Source organism: Tamandua tetradactyla, chromosome 6 (assembly GCF_023851605.1).
Source record: "Tamandua tetradactyla isolate mTamTet1 chromosome 6, mTamTet1.pri, whole genome shotgun sequence".
NCBI lineage: Eukaryota > Metazoa > Chordata > Mammalia > Pilosa > Myrmecophagidae > Tamandua > Tamandua tetradactyla.
In genome coordinates this window covers 180800596-180820921 of record NC_135332.1, presented here as the reverse complement: position 1 = coordinate 180820921, position 20326 = coordinate 180800596, and the positions used below count along the sequence as shown (strand labels likewise).

Sequence of the window (20326 nt, the reverse complement as noted above, 5' to 3'; positions counted from 1 at the left end):
AAACCCTGAACTTCATCAGCCTTCTTGAATGAGGTTATCATTCCCTGGATGCCTTTGATTGGACATTTCTATAGACTTGCTTTGATTGGGAAATTATCTCAGCCTTAGAACTGTAAACTAGCAACTTATTAAATTCCCCTTTTTTAAAGCTGCTCTCTTCCTGATATATTGCAATCCGGCAGCTAGCAAACTAGAACACACATGAAGAAACGCCTCCTGCTTGTCTTGAGAACCATGGCTTATACACCTGGCTTCCCTGCTCACAGTGTTTCCCCCCCTAATATGCATTGTAAATGAGAGGCACCGTTGTTGCTGTCCCTATTAAGACAACAGCTGGGAAAAGAAATGGACACACATTTTTTCAGTGCACAATTACCAGAGCACCTCAAATTGATCTTTGTTTCAATTCAAACAGAAATGCATGCTGTAAAAGGCTGGCATATCTTCGGTTGCCCTGGGGGAACTTAAATAGCTAAATCCTTGGTAATGTTTCTCTCTACACATAATGAGATTATTAAGCAGTCAAGACAGTTTCCAATCTAGGAAAAATTCCCAAATGATAAACTTAAACTTTCTGTAGCTCATTTTTGGTATGTCATGTCTAATCAATCACCAAATGAATAGACTTATAATGAGTCCCTACCCTGGACCAGTTACTCTGTTATTAGAGGCAAAAGTGGATGAAAATATCACTCCAGCCCTCTAGATGTTTACAAACACCATGGAGTGAGAAAGTGTGTGAAGAGGTCAGAACCCCCTGTCAGCGAGCACCCCTTCACAGAGAGCCAAGTTAGCATGCTAAAGTCGAGAGGGATGTAAATTCAGTTTTTGAGTTGTTCCTTGGAATCTTCAGCTCCCCAGAGAATTTTCCAACATCATCTAATTATAGTGACATACTTTATTAGTGGAGACAACAAAGACTCAAACAATTGAAATTATTTTCCCAAGGTTACATAGCTGGTAGTATGCCAACTGGGGATTAATTCTCAGATTTACCAGCTGCTAGATTTAATGATTTCTCTCCTTTTATCACAACAGTCAAATTCTACTCTCAGAAATAATGGTAATCCAATTTCATGAAGAATACGGGATCCTTGGTGGGGATTTTCATGTAATTTCTCCGTTTGAAGATGAAACTATCTTTTTAAAGTTAATGCAAATATTCACAAATTGTAGCATCCCCTGGAAATACTCCTTCAATGGAGCATCACTAATTCCCAATATTAAATATTCTTTTAGGTAGCTCAAGTAGGTTTAGGTACATTCTGATGAAGGATATGGCCTTCTCAATTTTGCCTGCTGGGGAAGATAATTTGTGGTAATTAAGAATGCTTCTTGGTTTAGTGGAGGGACAAAGGGATTATGGAAGAATGACATTTTACAAACACAAACCAGGAGAAGCCACTTTATCAGTTTAACTCATTGGTCTAACTCTGACATATTTGGGTTATAACTGAAGCCTGTGAGATGCTAGGAAAAGTAGGCCAAGATGGCTCAGTACAAAAACAGCCTTCTGGAAACAAGTATCAATTGTCCCTGCTGGGTAATGTCAAATAAAAAATAAATCTGAACTGAGGTAAAGAGAGACCATTTGGAAAGACTATTGCAAGAAGGAAAAAAGACACTGCAGCTACAAGATCTAGAAGCATCTTGAAGTCAGGCAGAAAGGACTTTTCTTTTATATGGAAGCAAAAGCAACACTGGAAGGAGAGGAAGGGCTGAGGCTGAGGAGGAAGGCCTTGAAGGGGAGCGGGTTCACACGCCAGTGCTCATGCCTGCTGTGCTGGTCTGAATCTGTGGTGGACCCGGGAAAAGCCACGCCCTTTGATCCTCACTCAATCTTGCTGGGTGGGAGCATTTTGATCGTTTCCATGAAGATGTGACCCACCCAGTTGTGGGTGGTAACTTTTGATTAGATGATTTCCGTGGAGCTGTGACTCCACCCACTGAAGGTGGAGTTGCTTGTTGGAGTCCTTTGAAAGAGAAGAACATTTTGGAGAGAGTCCCTTTTCGGTAGAGCCACATGAAAGCCAGCAGCCATGTTCGCCATGTGCCTTTCTAGTTGAGAAAGAAACCCTGAACTTCATCGGCCTCCTTGAACCAAGGTTCTTTCCCTGGATGCCTTAGATTGGACACTTCTATAGGCTTGTTTTAATTGGGACATTTTCTCAGCCTTAGAACTGTAAACTAGCAACTCATTAAATTCCCCTTGTTAAAAGCCATTCCATTTCTGGTATATTGCATTCCAGCAACTAGCAAACTAGAACACCCCCCAGGGTTTCTTACACTCCAGGTGTGTCAACACTCAGAGGCCTGGGGGAAGGATTAAAGCTGGACTCGAGTGCAGTCAAGCCCAGTGAACAGATGCTTTGGCCACACTGATCCAGTGATCCCGTTTAGCTGATCATTTAAGAGCAAAGAATGGGAACCTGGGGTCTGAGTCTGCCCTGACCTGGAGAAACTGAGCGCCCTCCGCCTGTCTGCCTAGTCCTATGGGGAAGGGTGGATGCATTGTATTGTTTCTCACACACAAGCTTGGAGGGTTTTCTTGACTGTGGCTGCTTTTCAGGAGCATAGGTTTCAGGCAAAGGTCCACATTCTCCATGAGTAGCAACAACGTTCTGCATGGGAAAACACCAGCCTATGTCGGGCGAGTATCACCTTCTGTGGAGGGGTGACCGTGGTAGTGTGCAGCCGTATGGACCCCAGGAACTAGGTGTTCTTAAACCTAGTCCGCCTGTGTGGTGTGGGCCCACTGTAAGTAGGGCCGTCTGATGAGGCTACTTCAGTTAAGGTGTGGCCCAGCTCAGTCAAGAGGGGTCTTAGCCCTCTCACTGGAATCCTGTAGAAAAGGATTTGATTCAAAAAGAGAGAATGAGGGAAAGCCACAACGGACAGCAGCTGAGAGCATGGAAGTCAGAAGAGAAGGGGGGGAGCAGCAGGCACCGCTGTGTGCCCTGCCACGTGGCAGAGGAGCCAGGACAGCCGGCAGCCGGGCTTCAGGAAGAAAGCATCGCCTGGATGGTGCTTTGCTGTGGCCATTTTCTGGCCTCACACTGTAAGGTAATAAATATCCATTGTTCAAGCCAACCCATTTCGTGTATCTGCATTAAGCAGCCTGGAAACTAAAACAGTCACATCAGCCCCTAGTAGACCAGGCGTCCAGGAGTTTAGATGATCTGGAAAGAAAATGAAAGTAGACTTAACAGTCTGCCCCAACATATCTCTTTATTCTGACCTTCTTTTACTCTCCCTGTAAACCTTTCCTACAGACTACATTTTTTCCCCATTTTCTAAGAAACTGCATTATTGCACTTCTACGGGTTGCCCTGTCACCCACCTTGCCTTTGAATGCTGCTTCACGAAGGGCTGACATTCCGTGGTGTCAGCAATGTTTGCTGAAAGGCATTTGTTGAATTGGGACACTTCTCTTCATCTTTGGAGCTAAGGGCCCTAGCTTGGTCCATTACCCAACTTTCATGCTGGGGGGAACATCCAACCTCTCTGGTTGGGCCGAAAGTGTAAAAGGCATTTGTTTGCGTCCTATTTTTTTCCATTTACTATCTGTGAAAATTCGGTTAAAGTGTCTGAGGTCTTTGAGAGCCAGTTTCCTCATCTGGTGAGAGAAGAACAAGGCTGTCTGCCTGAGAGGGTCGCAGGGCTGTATGACAAGACCCTCCCGTGGAGATGGGCTGGATGTGCGGCTGTTAGGGAGGCGGGCGACTCCCTGCCTGACGCCTCCAGGCCCACATCAGCCCTGAATGCCGGACCCGGTGCATCAGCCTAAAGCAAGAGTTTGGATTTCTAGGGAATAAGGCCTCCTAGATATTGAAATAACAAGTACAATAAAAGACTGGTCTGGGAGTCAGAAGACCTGAATAATTATCCTTTCTGTACTTAAATTTTATCATGAGAGGCTAAGTTAATCAGATAACCTGAGAGATATAAGGAAAATAAAATTGGCCTTCCCTTTCCTAAAAAAAAAAAAAAGGCTTAAATGCATCAAAAGAAAAGCTTCTTTCATCTGAAATGTGTCCTTAATATTATTTTGAACAAAAATGTTAAATTCCTTATTAATTTTGCCTAAAAATAATTTGATTCTTTAACAACTCCCTTAAAAAAATAGCTAGTAATTTATCGAAGAAAAGAGTATGCTATTATTCCCTTATGGCTCTTTCAGTGAAATCATTGATTCTTTTTTCACAATTGGCTAATTGATTTTAAGCAATTAGTCAGTGCAAGTAACACGTAACCAGTTAATTAGCTCACTAGCCAATGCTTCTCCGATGTGGCTCCCTTGAGCTCCATGAAAATGTGGATTTATAGCCTTTGATGAATTACAGAAGCAACAAGAGAAGAAGGCAAGGGAATTTACATTTTTAAAGTAAATGAAAATGCAGAAAAGAGGGCTTCAACAAATGAATTCTGAGAACTAGTCTTTTGAAGCATTTTTCGCTTATTTTAACTCACATTATACAGGCTTAGAAAAATAAATTAACTGTAATTTTTTTTAAATCCTGAATCTTAATACTTATAACCACTATTAATAATTGAATATATCCTATTCTAAACTTTAGATATGCATATACCCAAACCCATAAAAACATAATCAAAAGCACACACATATTTATAAGGAAAAGTATATCATGATTATTGGTTATTGATTATGTACTGTGTATCAGGCACGGTGCTTGGGAACACAGAGATCAACACTATGGGAGCCCTTAGATAGGAGCTGAAGGTGAATATTAAGTAAGTATTTACCCAAATAGATGCAAATTGAAAAAAGATGATCAACATGCAGGGAATTCACTCATTATTCTGATAACATATAACAAAGAAATTTGACTCAGGGTGTCAAGAAATCTTTACTGAGAAATGAAATTTTGAAGTGGCATCTGAAGAAGAGGATGCTTATGCTATAGGAAGGGCAGGGCAGTGAAAGCTGAAATGTGGTACAGGATGGGGCCAGGCAGCAGGCAGGAGCTGGGGAGGCGGATTCTGCCAACAACGTTAAGCCACAAGCTTACGGACGCAGAGCAGAGTCAGCCACTGGACCATTCTCGGGAGAGAAGAAACATGCAGTACCATGTGGATTTGGTGTGGAAATTATCCTGGAGGCGGTGAAGAATGGATGAAGAGACCAAATTTTACTAGTCCAAAAGAGACAGCTCATTATCTAGAACAAATGGGGTTGTGGTAGAAATAATTAGACACAATAAAATCAACAGCTCTTGGTGAAAGAATGAATGTGAGCAGGAAAGAAGAGGGGCACGGTGGAGACAATTCCCGAGTCACACAGGTCGGTGGACTGGGTGACATTCAGAGACCAAAAGCAGCAGATTAGTGCAGAGGAGGGTGTGGGGACCTGGGTCAGTCTTGGTTATTCTGAGCCTGTGATGCCATTGGGTTGTCCGTGTGAAGTGGTCAAGTATGGATTTGGGAACTGAGCTCAGAGAACAGATCTGAGATAGTGATATAAATTTAATGTCGTCAGAAAAGAGAGAGGTCTTGAAAGTGTTGGCACTGATGAGACAACCCAGGAGATGGAAAAAGTAAAAAGAAAAGCCTATAGGATAATGAGCAATGAATGTGACTGGGACATACTGAAAGAGATAAGTTCAAATATGTTCACATCCCTTGTCATTAAAAAAAAGGAAAATTATAACATAAGTAAGCACTAGAAAGAAAGATAAAACTAAGTGTTGATGAAGCCATAGGGAGACAGGAATTTCCAGGGAAATTATCACATGCAGCTTTTCTGGCTACGGATGAAGCACATTTAGTGAAATCAGGTGTGCCTTTGCTCTGTAAACCAGCACTTTCACTCCTGCATGTCTATTACTGAAAATCCACATCAGTCCGTTACACAACATTTATGAGAAATACACAGAGTCATTGCTTATGGTAGCAGTTTATCTGTCTAAGGCTAAGTGAACATATAGTTAAAGCATAATAGCTGTCTACTATGAAATATTTCCTATAAAGATAAGTCATACAAATGCAGTGGGATATTATTCAGTTATAAATATGAATAAAGTTCTGATTTACGTATAACATGGATGAACATTGAAAACATAATGCTAAGTAAAATGAGCCAGATGAGGACAGATATTGCATGAGCACACTTATATGAAATATCTAGAATAACCGGATTTGTAGAGACAGAAAGAAGATTAGAGAATGCCAAGGGCTGGTGCTGGGGTGAGGAGGGAATGGAAAGTCAGCATTTAACAGGTACAGAGGTTTTTGGTGGGATGATGAAGAAGCTTTGGAAACAGATGGTGATGGTTGCATAGCAACTGAATTCTACACTTAAAATGGTTTAAATGACAAAATTTATGTTATAATTTTATAACAATAAAGTAAATTAGGTGTGGGTAAAATTGGTAGTATAACAAGGGTTAAAGTATTTCAAAATTCAGGCAATAATGAAGCGTTAAATATTGCTGAGAAATCAAAACAGATGAAGTTTGAAACGTGCTCTTTGACTCTAGTTAAATGAACCGTTGCCCACCCCACCAGAAGCTGCCTTCATGGAGGAAGTGACAGAGGAGTCAGATTTGAGTTGAAGAATGAAAATAGGAATCTTTCAAGAAATCTGTTTTTTGGAACAAAATGTGAAGTTGAAATAAAAATTATTACCCTTCTTTTAACCTGGGAGAGATGTAAGGAACAGTTCCCAGTTGAAAATTCTGTGTGGGAAGAACATAGCAGAGAGAGGAAGTAACAGGAAGGTTTTGATGAAAGATTTCTGCATGCTATGTAGACCTGTGATCCTTCCTCAGATGTGTGGTCTGTCCTCAGACATGTGATCCATCCTCAGACATGTGATATGTCCTGAGACATGTGATCTGTCATCAGACGTGTGATCCATCCTCAGACATGTGATCCATCCTCCAGATGTGTGATCTGCCCTCAGACCTGTGATCTGTCCTCAGACCTGTGATCTGTCCTCAGACATGTGATCCATCCTCCAGAGATGTGATCTGTTCTCAGAAGTGTGATCCATCCTGAGACATGTGATCCGTCCTCAGACATGTGATCCATCCTCCAGACATGTGATCCATCCTCAGACATGTGATCCATCCTCCAGAGATGTGATCTGTTCTCAGAAGTGTGATCCGTTCTCAGATGTGTGATCCGTTCTCAGATGTGTGATGTGTCGTCAGACATGTGATCCATTTCCCAGAGGTTTCCCAATGTTTAGGCCCAAGGCCAGGTTGGTTCCAGCAATAAGTGGTAATGATTGATTTCCCAAGGCTATCGTTTTATTTGTCTGTGTCTTTGTTACCAATACAGGGAAATGAGGCATATCTTAGCTTGAATAAGATTGTAGATTCAAATCCCATCTCTAACACTCTTTGGCATAGTGACCTTGAGAAGGTTATTTGAACTTTCATTATCTTAGCTTTCTCATCTGTAAAATATGACTAATAATGACACCGTGTCCATGGGTATTTGAGAATGAATTAATACATGTAAATGCTTAGAAGGGGATCTGGCACATTGTACACACCCAATAAAATGTACTTATGTTATTATAAAGTGCTCAGCCAATGCAACATCGATTCCAACTTTTGGAAGTATCTTCTTGGGTTAGTCCTATTGAAAGTCAAAACTTTATTGATGATGAAAGGGTAATTATTGCAAAATGCAATGTTTTTATTTTAAGATTTGGTGACTTTAAAATTTTATTACAAAGGGTTTATGTTAATGACAGAAATTAAAATTTACTTTAATGCAAAAAAAAATCTTTATCACGACCTGAGATAGAACTTCACTAGATATTTAACCCACTGGATACTAAGATTATATGATTAGAAGATAAATAAATGAACAAATAAAGACACATAATTCTGGATAATTTTTTTTCCTTGTGCCCATCACTCAATCAAAAGCTGCTTTTGTTTGACTATAATTAGAAAACATGTCCAATAGCATAATTCCTGGTTTGAACCCTTAAAACACTAAGACTGTGCATGTGCCACTTATGGCTGCATCATGTATGGAAAAGGACCTTAAAAGATGAGAAGGAATTAGATACATGGAACAAACAATTAAGGCCACGCTTGTCAAGTTGCTTGGTCTTGCGTTCTTGGTGCAAAACCATCCTGCTTCCTTATTTTGGAGTGACAAATGTTTCAATGAAATGTAGACTTTCAAATGAGTTTTCTGATGACACTGAGACCTGAGGAGGAGAGAGGAAACTGGCCTTAAGCTGAGGAACAGCGGTGATCTGGTGGGGTGGGCAGATGGTTCTGCCTTGGGGGTGTTGTCAGTTTGTTCTGACAGCACGATGGAGGTCTGAGGGGCATCACATAATGAAGGGTATTTCCAAGGCTAAGAGAGAAAATCAGTATCAGTAAAAAACTGCTCACAACTGAAAAGTGTGCATTTGTCTACATGTAGACTTTGATGAGAGAGAATTCCAGCAGGGGGGAATGAATTTTGAAGGAATCTTTGCATTGTTCTCAACATATGCTCTTGACTACCTATAGCTTCCCAAGTCTGAAACAGCCCCGACAAGTGCCTGACTCATCAGGCAGGAAGGAAGCAGCTCAGATGCACACCGAATGGCTCATTATGCTGCCTTATTAAGATTCATTCCCTGGTTGAAAACTCATAATAATGAAAGAAGAAACAAAATAAATAATTACATCCTAGCTACCCTTGTCAAAATCTGTGAACCAAGTACATTTTGAAATCCAATACCTTAATTTTATTATTTGTCAATTTGTAGAAAGTCATTACTTTGATGGCTTTTCCTAAAATCAGTGTTATTTAACATGCTTAAACTGGATAATCTAATTATTATTTTTGAACAAGGATTGAAAAAGACTGAATTACTAATCTGCAGGGATGATTTATGACTACATGACGAAAAACACATGACTTGTAGTGTCAGCTATGTTCTGTATTTAAATAACTGTGTTGGTGGTTTTTTATTAATATCCATCTCTTTAATAAATGGAAGATCTATGAAAAGAAGCCCATCATTGTTTCTATGTCCATAGAGTTGCTCCTAATCCTAGTACAGAATCTGTCACAGGGTAAATATTTTTAAATAAAAAAAGACAAAATAAATATTTCATTTCATGAAGTTTTGAATTCCTGAGAGGACAATCTAATTCAAATTACTCGTTTTCAGGTGGCATAGCTAGGATTTTTACCTAACTAACTGCATGTTCAGGATCCTTAACTGCAAAGTCAAACTCCCCACAGCTTATGACCGATTTGGAGTAACTTATGTATGATTACAGACAAACCTATCAGTAAACGGATGGTATCAAACCGAAGTCTACTGGTCCCAGCTTTGGGGTCTCTTACACCGAGGCTGCCCACGGGACACCCTCTGTGCCCTTTGCCGTTATCATGGGGGAACAGTGACTTTGCTGCCACCTGAATCTCTCACTGGGGGCAGAACCAGTGGCCTGACTGTCCTGTCCTAATCGTGAGGTTCTTATTCCAAACTCCTTCCAAGACTGAAGTGTGGGGAACTGACATACTTTAAGCTTGGGCTTAAGAAAGAAGGATGGAGATCCAGGAGAGCCTGAGCATTGGTTGGTGAGTGAGAATGAAGGTCCATGAGCGTATTGAACCTACTGGGGAAGGAATTTGTTACAGAAGGTTTGGAGTAAACATAACTAAGTTAATAATGTTCTCCTGGACATTAATTTAAAAAAACTAAATGTTTTTATCTCTTTTGAAAAGTAAAGCTGAACTCACTCTTGGTTTTAAGTGTATACATATAATCTACCTATGTGAATAATCATCTGATAAATTAATGCTGATCATGGAGAAAGGATGATGAAGTTATCAATAAGTTAACCTGGAATCCAAGGAATATAAAAAGATCACAAAGAAAGCCTAGAGAAACATAAGTACCTGAATTGAAGACAAAGTTCATTTCTTTGAAATCATTCCTTGCGTGTCTCTGGAAAGCATTTGTTCCCCCAAACTGAGTGTACATGATGGGTTTTACACCACATAAGGGCAGGATAAAGGTAGAGTGTGAAATGATCAAAACCTTTAATGAAGTGAAGATTTTCGAATTCTAGTTTCCATGGTATATTTTTCCAAGCCATCATTTCATCAATGGCATATCAATCAAAATAAGTTGATTCATACTAAAGTAACAAACAACGCTAACGGTTTTAAATGTTCCAAGAAAAAAGTGGGAGGAAAAGGAAAGCAAAATGAAAACATGATTCTGTTCCTTGTCGCTCCCTTCAGGTATTTAATCAGTAGGCGCGAGAGCTGTGTACTGTTGTAATTCTCAGCAAAGCCTTTTCTCAGATTTCTATTTTACTGTTCTTGTAGAGATGCAGTTACCACTTCAATCCTGCAAGTCCCTGGCTTCCTGGTCTATTTCCATTCTCTTTTCATTTTTTCATGGTTCATGATAGGTTAATTATTTTGTCAATTCATGTTTTTCCTGTAACGGTTTGCCAAACATAACCAATAGAAATTAGCACATAATATTAGGCTGTAAATTTCATTCTTCCCCCCAGAGATAAAATTTTTTTAGAGATTAGAACCATATTAAAACCTGACTCCAATCTTCTGGTCTGGACTTCTTAGCACAGACCAGTTTTTCCTTCCTCCTCCATGCTAAGCACATATGTAAAACCTGGAAATGACACGTATGGAAAGTACAGGAGATTTCTGAAAGGTAGAAGGAAGAAGGTGAACTTACCTGAGACCCCAGGACTGAAAGAGCAGCACAATAGAGGGTATCTTCCATCCCCTGCCTCCAAAAAGGACAGCCCCAGGCCCATTGTTTCTGGACCCACAGCCTAGAAACAGAAGGGGCTGTACCAAATGGAACCCAGGTCCCTCTGACAGCAGCAGGTGAGTCTGGCGCCATGGGTCGGGTGAATGGTTGAGAACCTGATCAGGAAAAAGTGGGCAAAGGAGACACTCACTTTCCTTGGTCAGTCTGAGATTTCCCTTTTCTGCCAAGAGACCCGAAGTCTGACAGATGGAACAGGAATATGGGGCCCCATCTCGGTGGGGCCAGGCTTCTCTCCCCCCAAGCCTGGGATACTTCTCTACCACCCAGAGTCACAGGGTAGCTGCCACCAGGAGGGGCATCCCACTGACCGTCTCTCACTGAGGGAGGCTGGGGGCCTGGCCTGGGCAGCATGAGCGGGGGTCATTGGCCATCCCAATAGTAGCACCAGATGAACCAAGCAGACCAAAATATCACCACAAAGTCTGAAAATTAAAGGGCTGTTGGAACAGCAGCCCACAAAATTTGGCCAAGCCCCACAAGTTGAACCTTAATCTTAAAATTTAGCAAGAGCGGGGCGGGCAGTGGTGGCATAGTGGCAGAGTTCTCTCCTGCCATGCCAGAGATCCGGGTTTGATTCCTGAAACCTGCACATGCACACAAAACAAAACAAAAACAAAAACAAAAACAAACAAAAAAGAAACTTAACAGGAGTGCCTCCCTGCTAAAATAAATATATAAATAGACACAGATTCTCCTGATATGATAGACAAAATGTCCACCATGCAATAAAAAATAACTAATTACCCTAAGAACCAGGATACTCAGTCTCAACTTGAATGAAAAAAGCCAATCAACCGATGTCAAAATTTAGATGAATCAGATGTTGGAGTTATTTAACAAAGTGTTTAAAGGAGCCACCATAAAATTATTTCAGTAATTGATTATAAATTCTCTAGAAAGAAATTTTAAAAAACGACAATTATCAGGAAAGAAGTAGAAGTTTAAGAAATAATTGAGGGGGTGTAAGGGTAGCTCAGTGGTAGAATTCTCTCCTGCCATGGGGGAAACCCAGGTTCGATTCCCAGTCTATGTATTTCCCGAAAAACAAAAACAAATTAAAAAATTCAACAATATGTTGCTGCAATAACAGAATACTCACATGGAAATAAATAATGAAATGTGATTTTGCCATACAGCATACAAAAAAAATAATAGAAATTATTGAATTGAAAATAAAATAATTAAAACAAAGAAAACAATTTAAAAAAAGGAAAACTAAACATCTCCATATGTGCTCAATTATAGAGTGAAGTTGAGAAAGGAATTGGCCAATAATCCTGAAGAAACGCAATGCAATTAAATCAATCTAAACATCACAGAGAGTATATACTGAAACAATCAAACAAAAAGAACAAAATCTTAGAAATCTTTAGGACTATAAGACAAAACCCAACGTTTATATCATCAGAGTCGTAGAAGGAGAAGTGAAAGGGAAAGGGTGCAGGAGTGTATTTGAAAAGCTAATGAGTGAAAACTTCACAAATTTGGTGAAATGGACAAGTATCCAGATCCAAGAAGGTGAAGAAACCACAGACAGCATAAACTCAGAGAAGTCCATAATCTTAATTGTGTGCATAGAAAACAAGGGATAAATATATGTGAAATAAAGACTAATAGAACTGGTAGGAGAAATAGATAAATCTGAAATTATAGTTGGGGCTTTAACATCCTCTCTCAACCACTGACAAAACTACTAGATGGAAACTCAGCAAAGATACAAATCTGAACAACACCGTCAACCGACAGTATCTTTTAACACATATAGAATGCACCACCCAATAAGAGCAGAATGTGCATCTTTTTCCAAATATGGGAGATTAACCAGAACAGACCATACTCTCAGCCATAAAACAAGCTTCAGCAAATTTGAAGTAACTGAAATGATACAATGTATGTTTCTCACAATAACTGAATCCAATTAGACTGTGTGACAGAAAGACCGCAGGAGCATCTGTAAACACTTGAGTCTTAAACACCCCAGTTCTAAATAGCCCATTGGTCAAAGAACAAGTCTCAAAAGAAATTTATTTTTTAAAAAATATAATTGAATGAAATAAAAATGTAACATATCAAAATGAGTGGGACACAGATAAAGCAGTGCTTAGAGGGAAATTTATAGCATGCAAAGCTTATGCTGGAGATAAGGAAAGGTCTCAAATCAGTAACCTAAGTGCCTACCTCAATCAACTTGATTAAAAATAGAAAAATAAATTCAAACAATCAGAAGGAGGGAAATAAAAATGATAGGAACAAAAAGTAATGAAATTGAAAGTAGGGAAATAATTGAGATACTAATGAATCAAAAAGCTGGTTTTGGGGGAAACAGTTTTAAAAAATATGATAATCCACCAGCAAGATTAATAAAATAAGAGAGAAGACACAAATCACCAATTATAGGAACAAAATAATGGATATCACCATACCTCTTAAAGCCATTAATTAATGTATAGAAACACCCTGAACTTAGAAGTTACAGAACAAGTTTTCAAAATCTATAAGCTACTTAAACTCAACCAACATGAAACACATAATTTGACTTGTCCTATATGTATCGAAGGAATTGAATTTGTAATTTAAATATCTCCAAAAACAAAAACCTCCAGAATCTGATATTTTCCCTGACGAATTGTACCAACTGTATTTTAAGAAAAATTATCACCAGTTTTACATGATCTCTTCCAGAAAATACAAGAGGTTGTAATACTTCCCCAATAATTTTATGAGGCTAGTATGACTCTGATGCCAAAATCAGGCAAACAGTACAAAACAAAACCATACACTATTACCTATATTTCTCATGAATTTAGATATGAAAATCCTCCACAAAATATTAATAAAGTGAATGCAACAATATATTCAGAGAATTACACATCATAATCCAGTGGGATTTATGCCAGAAACCAAAAAGATGGCTCAGCACTGGAATATTGATCAATGTGATACATCATATGAAAAGTCATAGGATTGTAATAACTGATGTCAAAATCATTTAACAAAATCCAGTACCTATTCCTGACTTTATATATATAGATTCAATACTGTATATACATATATATATACACACACACACATATGCACACACACGTATTTAGGAATATGTATATATCAGGAAGTTAAGAATAGAGTGGAATTGCTTCAACTTGATGAAGAATGATAAAGAACCTCTGCACAGAAAGCCTATATCTAACATTATATTTAATGAATCCGGTTGGGGATTATGTTCTCTGATAATTGGGAACAAGGCGAGGATGTTCATTCTCACCTGTCTTCACCAAAACAGTGCAGGAAAATATTTCTAGCCAGTGCAATAAGGAACGAAAAGGAAATAAGAACACACAGATTGAAAAAGAAGAAGTAAGAGTGTCCTTATTTGTAGATGGCATGATTAAGTATGGAGAAAATTCTAAGAAATCTACAAAACACTCCTGGAACTAATTAGTAAGTTTGTCAAGGCCACTGAATACAAAATGCATCACAAAAATTCAATCACATTTTTATATTCTGGCAATGAACATGCAGAAACCAAAATTAATAATACAATAATATCCACAATCACTCAAAAAAATTAAGTACATAAACATATAATTAACAAAACATGTATGGTGAAAACTGCAAAACACTGATTAAATAAATAAATGGAGATACATAATCCATTCATCAGTTGAAAAACAGCATAAAAATATTGCTGTTCTCTACTAAATTATCTACAGATTTAATGGAATACCTAACAAAATTTCAGACCTAGATAAAACTATTCTAGAATTTATATGGAACAAAAGGCACAAGACCTAGAATTACTAAAACAACCTTGACAAAGAAACATAAAGTGGGAGGAATTACTCTATTTAATATTAAGACTTACTGAGTACTCAATACTCAAATGTGGTATTGGCAGATTGACTCACAGTTGAATGGAACAGAAAATAAGGCCTACTAACAGATCCACACAAATATATTCAGTTGATTTTTGAGAAAGGCGCATATCCCAATTCAATGGAGAAGAGTAACCTGAAACAACTGGACTGTCTTAGGAGAAAAAATCCTCAACCAAAACACAAACCTCACCCAAGAATTAAGTCAAAATTGATGATGGACTTATATGTAAAATGAAAAAAATAACATACAACTTTTAACAATAGACACAAGATGAAATCTTAAGGATCAAGATCTAGATAAAGAATCATTAGACTGGCACCAAAATCACAATCCATAAAAGGAAAAACTGACAAATTGGATCTCATCAAAATGAAAAAAAAGAAAAAAAGTTTTTCTCTATGAAAGCTCATGTAAATATGAAAAGACAAGCTACAGGCTGGGAAAAAAACTTGCTAATCACATTCTAGAATGTATAAATTGCTCTCAAATATCAACAATTCGAAAACAAGCAACATAATTAGAAAGTGAGAAAAAGACGTCAACAGATATTTTCACCAATGGGAATTTAAGGTGGAAGATAAGGAAGGAGTTGAAAATGAGTTCAATATCATAACCCACTGGAAAAATGAATGTTAAACCTACAGTGAGATCTCACTACATGCTAATCAGAATGGCTAAGAGGAAACATGGTGACAAAAGCAATTGCTGACAAGGATGGAAAGAAACTGGATTGGATTGCTCTTACATTGCTGGTAAGAATATAAAATGGTAGAAGCATGATGGAAAACAATTTGACAGTTTCCTTAAAAACTAAATGCACAACTAAAATATGATCCAGCAGTTGCGCAGCATTTATTTCAGAGAAATGAAAACATGTTCACAGAAAACCCACACACAGACATCCATAGTATCATTATTTGTAATAGCCAAAAATCTGTAATCAGTCTAAATATTTTCAGCCCATGAATGCTTAGACAAACTGTGGTAAGCAATAACATGGAATACTACTCAGCAATTAAAAGGCCCAGTTGATGCATTTGATGAATTTCCAAGGAATTATTTTCAGTGAAGAAAGCTGATCTTAACAGGTATGTTTCCATTTTTTCAACATTTTTGAAATGATGAAATTGTAGAATTGAAAGGCAGATTAGTGATTGCCAGGCAACTGGGGAAGAGGGCCATAGAGAAGTCAATGCTATTAAAAAAAAACATGAGGGATCCTTATGATTTAAATATTCAGTACTTTGTGTTTGAGGGGAGGATACCAGGGAATATTTAGTCAATAACCCCTTGACCACAAAATATAAAATATTTTTTGATTGTATGATAATCTTAAGCCTCTGGCAACCAGGCTAGATTTTGTCTTCTTTGACTTTCTCCAGAATTCTATTAGGCTGAAGCTATTTAAGTACAGCTGTATGGAAGGAGAAACAGGATTTTAGTAGATACTAAAGCAGAAGAAGTGCCAGACTACAGCCATATTTGAGAAAAAATTAATTTGCATCCCCAGTAGAAGGAAAGTTAGGAGAAATGAGAGAGGTTGAGGCAAAGATATTTTTGGTAGTGTATGTGATGCATCTGATGGCAGAGTAGAAAGCAAAACAGTGGTTGGATTCTGACGATCTGAAGATACTGTTAAATATTCAAAACCCTGGGATTTACTCTCTCTCTCTCTCTCTCTCTCTCTCTCTCTCTCTATATATATATATATATATATATATATATATCTTTATATAGATGCACATATATACTAGACATACATGTATGTACATATATAGAGAATGACATCATCTTCCTCTGTATATATATGATAAGCGTGCATGTATGAATATTAAGGTTTATTATATTATATATAATATGATAAATATATATTCTTTTTATACTAGTATATAGTATAGTTTATACAGCCTTCTGTTCACCCACATGACATTCCTTTCTTAGCTTTGCCATTGAACATATTCATTAAACATACAAACAGGATATTTAGAGAACACCATACATAGTAGAAAGATAATATTTCTTCTTCAGATGCATCCAAGTTAAGACAGAAATATGAAATCACTTTTATGGGACAGATTTATAGTGAATATTCCCTTTTTCTAAAAAAAACATATTTCTGTGCAGAGCAAACTTCTTGTCTACAGATGGAATCCTACTGTTATATTTTCTATGGAAATAAAATTAATGACTTATAAAAGTATCTCAATAAATGGACATGAAAATGGTGGGAGAAGACCTTGGGAAATTCTCTTGGGTAGGTGCCATATAAATTCATGGGGCTAATAGGGCTTGTGGTGTGGACTGGGGTTGGTGTACAGGACCCAAGCTGAGTCTGTGACTTAGAGTGGCAGTGTACAGACCCCACCGGCCGGGGAAAGGGAGCCCAGCCAGGACAACGAGAAAGTCATGGGACCCAGGGAGCCAGTGTGAAGCTTCCGGTGGCAAACATCACAGAAGACGGGAGTCTGAAAGTCCAGGAACATGCAGTAAATGGAGAGATTGTCTGATGGAACAAAGTGTCTCAGGGTGCTGCCTAATTAGAGCAAGGCACTCAGAGGCATCCTCCTCTAGGGCTGGCTCACGTTTAGGGTGTTTCTGGAGAGGGAAGGGTGTGAGACAGTTTCCAAATAGTACAAAGCTGGAAAGAAAGCAGGGCATGTTGTGTTTCAAAAGAAACAAATTATAGTATTGGACTCCTTGTCTGTTCCAAGAATTGTGTTAAAGGAGGGAAAGCATCTTGCCCAAGGCTGCAGAGTGAGACTGAATTATGAGAACAGCAACAACAAAACGCATGCTAAAAATATGCAGTGGCAGACAGGAGCACAAGGTCTGCATTCCATGGATAAGGAAAGCAGGAAAGAGCAGGGCAGAGAGGTCTGTTTCAGGGAGGCTGTGCCACCAAAGCAATGCTCCTGGCAAATACACTTCCCCACGTTCCTTCTGTGACCAACCTTCTCTTGGGTTAAAAGAAGAAACAAAACGACACGAGACACACACAATCGTGTGGAAGCCCCTCAGATGTGCCCCATCGGGGGGGGGTGGCAGGTGTCTTGAACAGACATGTCCTCAAGCAGTCCCAGTGAAAACACTTTACTACAGAGACCCTCTTTACAGTAAAGTTATAAGAAAAAGTATAACCTGGATAGCTAGATTATATTAGGTATTAGAATATATTTTTTACTGAATCAGACAAAATAGGATGAGGATTTAAGGTCAGGTTAAAAAGCTTACATTTTTTTAATAAATGGAAAACATGATTCAAATTAGAATAAGTAATGTCAAAACTATAAAATAGAACAAACAAAATTAAATTAAAACAACAAAAGGCAGGAGTAAACAATTCAAATACCAGCAGTAAAGAGGAGCGCTATTCAATAAGGCTTTGGGTGATGATGAGAAATCAATGCTGTCCAAATTATAACTTCTAGTCACATGTGGCCACTGAGCAGTGAGATGTAGCTAATATGACTCAGGAACTGAATTTTAATTTTGTTGAATTTTAATTAATTCAAATGTAGTTTTGCATATTCACACGTAGCCAGTAGCTAGGGCATAGAGTATACAATTGAGGTATAGAGTATTTTTTAAGAATGCGAGATTTTTTCCAACATTTATGTGGAGAAAGAACTTAAGAAACATACATCTGTTTAACGATAAAATAGAACTAATAACAGAATGGCCTTATTGATATATTGTGGAGAGTAAATGAAAATGCATGCAGCCAAGACAACTTAGGAAATGTCTAGGAAATATTAATCATTTCTGAAAGAGTCCTAGTTATTCATCTGTGATTACGAGTATTATTGTCCCAAGTAGGTGAGACAGCAGCGTCCCCACGCAGGGAAGCAGGAGTGTAATGGGAGCTGGCTTGGAACGTGGCCTGCCCTCTGCATAGCTGTGATTCTAGGATTTGGTTATTCGCATTTTAAGATAGTCACAGAGCGACTTCCACACGTACAGAAGAGAAAAAAGCAAAGAGTGGAAAGAGTACAACAACCCAGCACAATCCTCATTCTGGAGATGGGAGAGTGGAGACCCAGGCAGGGTAATTCAAGGTGACAGGAACATAAGGTCTGCATTCATGGATTAGGAAAGCAGAAAAGAGCTGCTTGTTTTAATGAAATATAAAGGTGCTGCTTTTGCATGGCGGAGAGACAAAATAAAGGTTGAAGAAGGGAGTGGCCTGGCAAAGTGAGAAGAACCAAACAAGAAATGCTTCCAACTGATTTTCTTTGGGGTCTCCTTTTCACACCCCGAAATTCCATCAGGATGTTTCTGTAAGAGCTTTCTTTAGCGCCTCTGAGTCAGTGACCTCACTCAGGGTTCAGGCAGTCACAATTCTCACTTGGGGTTCGGGCACTCACAGTCCTCACTCGGGGTTCAGGCAGTCACAATCCTCACTTGGGGTTCGGGCACTCACAGTCCTCACTCGGGGTTCAGGCAGTCACAATCCTCACTTGGGGTTCGGGCACTCACAGTCCTCACTCGGGGTTCAGGCAGTCACAATCCTCACTTGGGGTTCGGGCACTCACAGTCCTCACTCGGGGTTCAGGCAGTCACAATCCTCACTTGGGGTTCGGGCACTCACAGTCCTCACTCGGGGTTCAGGCACTCACAATCCTCACTTGGGGTTCGGGCACTCACAATCCTCACTTGGGGTTCAGGCACTCACAATCCTCAGTCTGTTTTAAATACCTCAGAGTGCTAAAGGCCTATTAAAGGCAGAAGGAGAAAAAACGTAAAGCAAAATCCTGACCTAACAAAGGAGAGGGATTGTCAAACAGCTGTGTTTTCTGCAGTCTTCATCCAATGTTTTATTAATGTGGCTGATGCATTTTAATTAACAGAATCCTTTGTTGTACATGCACCCTGAGGCTGTTTAATGAAAGGGCATGGTTTTACAAGTCTGCAGAGTAGATAAATAAGCAAATATTGCCTCAGACCACACTTCCCCAGGTGTAGTAGTAATATGTATCAATTACTGGTGGACCTTCCTTCCTGTCCCAGCTTCAAGAACAGAAACGACAATGGTAGAAAGTGTTTAAATGGACAATGCAGAAGCATTGGTGAGTTGAATCAATCTGTCATCATTAAAAGCATATGGAAATTTTTTAAAATTTCAAAAAATAAATATCGAGAGTTCTCAGTTTGGGAATTCCAGGAGCAGGCCATGAGACATGTATTTCAGGGGCAGTCTTTTATTTGAGAGCTTATCTCAAGAATCTGCAGCAGGGCTGTGGGAAACTGAAACAAGGAAGGAAAGGTGACCGATCAGGTCTGTGGTGTCAGCCAGTAGCTACTGCGGGCGACTGAAGCAGAATGCTACCAAGGAGCCCGGAGACACTGCACAGCGCAGCTCAGGGGGTCGCTGGCCTGTCCGTCCACTGCTCCACTGAGGAGCCCAGAGACTGCACAGCACAGCTCAGGGCATTCCTCACTCAGAATAGGACGCTGGCCTATCCATCTACAGGTCCCCACGTGCCCTTGGATGAGGGCTCTACTTCACAGGGGGCTTTACTCTAACTCTGGCACGTACAGCCAGCCTTGTGCATAAGCCCAACAGGCTCTCCAGCCAGGACTTTCCAAACAAAGACAAGCAACAGCAGCTTAGGCAATATGTGTTCTTCCCCAGATAAAGGTAAATGGTGAGGA

At 39.2% G+C, this 20326-nt stretch overlaps 1 long non-coding RNA gene across 1 annotated transcript in view; it reads right to left on the bottom strand.

The window, feature by feature from the left end:
* Positions 1-20326, bottom strand: part of LOC143686530 (uncharacterized) — a 37205-nt gene that overhangs the window by 6102 nt on the left and 10777 nt on the right. The window contains exon 2 of the long non-coding RNA XR_013177248.1: positions 10700-10893. This is a non-coding gene — a long non-coding RNA (uncharacterized LOC143686530). The remainder of the gene's footprint in view (positions 1-10699; positions 10894-20326) is intronic.